The sequence below is a fragment of the Amblyomma americanum genome, chromosome 5, assembly GCF_052857255.1.
Source record: "Amblyomma americanum isolate KBUSLIRL-KWMA chromosome 5, ASM5285725v1, whole genome shotgun sequence".
Lineage (NCBI taxonomy): Eukaryota > Metazoa > Arthropoda > Arachnida > Ixodida > Ixodidae > Amblyomma > Amblyomma americanum.
Window position 1 is genome coordinate 79,370,994 of NC_135501.1, and position 5,110 is coordinate 79,376,103.

General features: G+C 50.9%; 1 pseudogene; it reads left to right on the top strand.

Moving 5' to 3' along the window:
* The first annotated feature begins 3,173 nt into the window (after positions 1-3,173).
* On the top strand, positions 3,174-4,218 carry LOC144133993 (uncharacterized; annotated as a pseudogene).
* Positions 4,219-5,110: the final 892 nt, after the last annotated feature.

The following is a 5,110-nucleotide window of genomic DNA, read 5'->3' on the forward strand; positions in this document are numbered from 1 at the left end:
ATGGTGAAACGACGGCGCGCTCCATTGGGCTTGCGATCTGCTCTGTGGGGCTGGGGCTGCCGTGTAGGGAAGTGGTCGAAGCGGGCGACGGTGTGTACCGACTGTTTGCAAAAGTGAGCCCACTGTGGCGTTGGGGCTGCTTGCTGGGAACTGAGGGCACACGTATGTGACGTAGGGGTTGGAGTTGGAAGGAAGTAATAGTGCCGAGTACATTGGCGGTGTTGGACGGGGCATGCTGCAATGTGTCGAAAGCATGACACCTCCTTCGATGGCATCTTGTCTGTCGCGAAGGTACAGTCACTTGTGAAGGCGCCAGGCTGGCAGGTATCCGAGCCAGGTGGTTCAGGTGGCGTGTGATGAGCGAAAATGCTCTGGTGGGGCTTGCATGCGCGCCCCACAATTAGAAGAGTTGGGCTCACTCTGGTTAGGCTAGAGGTACCAAGCAAACATGCGACTAGAAGCGAGTTGGGACCCGGGTCGAGAGAGTGTTCTTCTGGTGATGGTCCAAGCGCCACAGCTGGCAAGCAGGGATGGGCAGGAGGCGCCCAGGGACGGGAGCTCGCAGCTGGGTGGCCGTCCGTGGAGGCTGCGGGAGCAAACTTATGAGAGACCGCGGTGTAGTATAAGGCAGCTGGTTGAGAAGGTTGGCAAGAGACCGATGCGTGCATGCGTGGCACTTGAAGTTCCGTGGGTAAGAGCACATTCAGTGGCGGCGATAGTGGACAGACCGGTGTGCGGAGCGGCACTGGTGTGGTAGTGTTAGCTGGCAGAGTGAAATCCGAAGCCGCTCGGTGAAGGGGTCTGGCCAAGGGTAGTGCGTGGAGTGGGGCCGCAGCTTCTCAATCTGGAACTGGAGCGCAGGAAGGTGGCGGCAGCTCCAAGCCAAATTACGCCGTCAGGCCTTTCTTGAAGTCAGCGCAAATGTCTGGGCCAGCAGGCGGCAACCGCAGCTTTGCCAGGAGACTGGGTTTGAGTTCGCGGCCGGCGTGCTGATAGGGCAGCAGCTGGCTGGACACATGGTGGATGTGAAAGAGCGAGACCAGCAGCGCCAGCCACAAAACGGGGTCCCTGGCATAAAACGCGGGTAGACCGGGCAACCGAGGAATGAAGGAGCGCTGATACTGCTCGAAGAACCCACCGGATGCGATGATAGGCGCGTACATGGCGGAGAGAAGAAGCTGCCGAAAGCCGGGTGCAAACAGCGGGCGTGCAGCGGCAAGGCCAATTGGTGGGAAAGGACGGAGGGAGCGTAGAGCCGGTGGGACCGGCGTTGCGCGCGTCGAAGCTGTCGTCCTGAGTCACAAGATGAGGAAGGTGATCCACATTTATTAGAGGTCCCGGTAGCCACGGCTGATGAGCCGGCGGAGTGGCCTGTCGATATTGCTGGCCCGGCCGGTTGTCGAATGCGTTCTCTGTTGCGGGAGCGAGGCCGCCCTGCCATCAGCATCTCCGTCAGCGCCGCTGGCGATGCCACCGCCGCTATAAAAGATCAGCCAGAGAAAAGGTGACAGGAATCTCAGAAAAAACTTGCAGCATTCAAGATAAACAATGAAGAGCATGCAATAGAACTCACCAAGCAAAATTGGGTTATATTTGTGTAACAAATGGATAGGAATATTGGCAGCGCCGGAACGTGGAAACTGCTCCGACATCTATTAGCTCCAGAGAAAACAATATCGGAGGCTCAACAGCAGCTTCAATTGCTTGTGCATAAATATGCAGGTCCGACAAAGGAACTTATAACCGAGGTTAGGGATCGCTACCTTAACTGTTCTGGAGTCCTTGAGTACGCGGGCTCGGTAAACCCGGTATTAGACAGTCCCATCACTGTCGGGGAAGGGGGGGCTAAACTCAACAACCTAAGAACCAAAACGTCAGCCGGGTCGGAGAGAATCAACAACAGGATGCTCAGGAATCTTGACGACGGTTTCATTCGGAATCTTACAACCTGTATGCAAGAATGTTGGGACCAGGGAGAGATACCGCGAGCATAGAAAGCTGCGAACCTGGTCTTCATTGCGAGGAGAGGAACGAAGCTAGGCTTTGAGCATGTCAAACCCATTTCCTTAAAATTTTGGGTTGGAAAAGTGATGGAGGACATAATTCAATCTAGACTGAATAGTGTCATGGAAGATCAAAATCATTATCCTGATACCGGCGTCTCTCATAGCCTGAGTCACTTTGGCACGTTAACCCCCCACAAATACTTCATCCTGATACATTCATATTCTTCAGATCAAACCTATCGGCATGCGATGCATTCTACAGCTTAAGATGCAGGAAATCGATAAAAATACTGTTGATACTAGGGTCATTGTGGCACTGGACGACCCTGAATCTTTTGATAGTGTCACAAACGTAGCCATACTTGAGAACCTTAGCACGCGAAAAGTTGGAGTCGCGACATATAACTACGTAAGGGACTTTCTCTCAAATCGGACGGTTACCATCAGCCTGGCTGGACAATCACTCTAAAACATTAGATAGGGGAATAGAAGGACGCCGCAAAGATCTGTTCTCTCTCCCACTCTGTATAATGTAGCGAAGATTCGGCTCGCAGGGCAGCTGAATGGAATCACAAATTTGCATCACACCATATATGCCGACGATTTGACGCGGTGGTTGAGCAGTAGTAGCGATGAACAGATTGAAAGGAAACTTCAGCGAGCCATAGGCGTAATAGAGAAATATCTCGCGCAGATTGAGTTAATATGCTAGGCAGAAAAATCAGGGGGCTTTTTTTGTTTCATCTCAAAAAATGAAAAGAAACAGTCCCCCTTGAAAAAGTTGTGATATTGCTTTGCGATTAAGTGGCAGTTCCATTCCGGTTTCAGACAGTATACATGCCCGAGGGCCGCGCATGCAAAGAAATGGGTACAAACACAGAAACTATCATGAGACTTGTTAAGAGTACCAGCCAGACGTGCCGGCTACTCAAGCGCATTTCTAGCAAGCATGCGGGGGCGAAGGAGGCCAATTTTTTGAGATTGGTTCAAGATTTCTTCTTAAGCCGAGTGTTATACGTTGCCCCCTATCTCGAACTGGCCAAAGCAAAAAAGGACAAAATTGAAATCATAATCATAAAAGGGATCAAAATCGCACTAGGTCTTCCTCCGAACACTTCGACGGTAGAGATTCTAAACCTAGGTTTCTCCAACAATCTGAATGAGCTCATGGAAGCCGCTGCCCTCACGCAGTATCAAAGGCTTTTAAAAATCAAAAACTGGGAGGAAAATCTTGGAGCCTCTGGGGTCCGAACCCTACAAGTGTTCAAAGCGGACAGATAACATACCTAGAGCAACCAGGGATAGACTCAATATTTCACCGCTGCCAAAGAACATGCATCCGGTATTTTACCAAGGTAGACGCAAAGATAGGGCTGTGGCCCTACCGAGCAAATTTCGAGGTAGATCCGATGTGCTCTACACGGACGCTGTCAAATACGATCGGAAGGCAGCACAAACAGCGATAGTGGTTCGTGAGAGTGGAGACCCTGTCTCGTGCTGCACTGTTTAAAACACAAGTGCACCAAATGCAGAAGGAGTTGCCATTGCTATAGCTGCACTAAAAAACGGTACAAGGATGATAGTGAGTGACTCTAAGACAGCCATTAAGAACTATGATATGGGCAGAATCTCTGCTGAAGCCGCCAAAATTCTGAGAGAAGGGCAAGTACCATCACAGCTAATCTCAAGAATCCGGTCCCCGGCTCATCAGGGTCTGTTTGGGAACAAGAAGCCGAACGCGACCTCCCGAGGGCTCACTTTGCAGTCAATCGCCGCTGACGCGCCGCCTCCACACGAGGAATACCTCCCATCGGGTGACGAACTCACAACATTCCACGATGTAATTTCTCATTATAAGCTCGGTCGCAAGGCCTATTCAGCAGCAGATAAACAGCTCAGTAGGAAAGAGAAAATAAAGTGGCAGAAATTGCAAACCGGGGTGGTTCCAAATGCTCTTCTTTGCAGTAAATGATATCCAGAAGTCTTTAATCCTAGATGTGTGCACTGCAATAGCATTGTAGATCTAGTCCACATGGTCTGGAGCTGCCCTTTCTATAACGACCCGAATAAAAATGTACAATCCTGGGAGATCGTATTGCTCAACCCCGAAGCAGAAGAACAACGCAAAGTCATCGGTCCCGCCCTGACCGCCGCCGAGTCCCAAGGGATTCCGCGCGACGGTTTAGGGAATGAATGGCGGTTGAGGCTATAGCCTTCTCGCCGTTCAGTTTTCACGGGTGCAAATTAAAGTTACATTTCTCTCACTCTTGGGAATCAAGCGAGGAACAGTTCAAGAGGGTAGTCTTTCGTGTCTCTCGGGAAGGGATAGCGGAAGGGGGAGGTGGGGATTTTGAGTACATGTACACACCATGTGGAAGATATCACAGGTCTCCCCACAGTGCAGGCATCCGCGGTCTCATTATCTCGTAAGTTCTGGTGGCATTATTATTTACAGTAAATGGTATCCAGAAGTCTTTAATCCTAGATGTATGCACTGCAAAAGCATTGTAGATCTAGTCCACATGGTCTGGAGCTGCCCTTTCTATAACGACCCGAATAAAAATGTACAATCCTGGGAGATCGTATTGCTCAACCCCGAAGCAGAAGAACAACGCAAAGTCATCGGTCCCGCCCTGACCGCCGCCGAGTCCCAAGGGATTCCGCGCGACGGTTTAGGGAATGAATGGCGGTTGAGGCTATAGCCTTCTCGCCCTTCAGTTTTCACGGGTGCAAATTAAAGTTACATTTCTCTCACTCTTGGGAATCAAGCGAGGAACAGTTCAAGAGGGTAGTCTCTCGTGTCTCTCGGGAAGGGATAGGGGAAGGGGGAGGTGGGGATTTTGAGTACATGTACACACCATGTGGAAGATATCACAGGTCTCCCCACAGTGCAGGCATCCGCGGTCTCATTATCTCGTAAGTTCTGGTGGCCAGGAGCCGAATGATTCTTTTCGGTGTGCGATCAGCGGCAGTCCGTCTTAAATACAAGCGACAAAGGGGGAGATCTCGCCTGCAAAGTAATGATCAAAAGCTTTTCGGGAGTCCGTCATGATAAATCTCGAATTGGCGTGGGCGGCAGCAAGCGCTATCTTTACCTCCTCGGC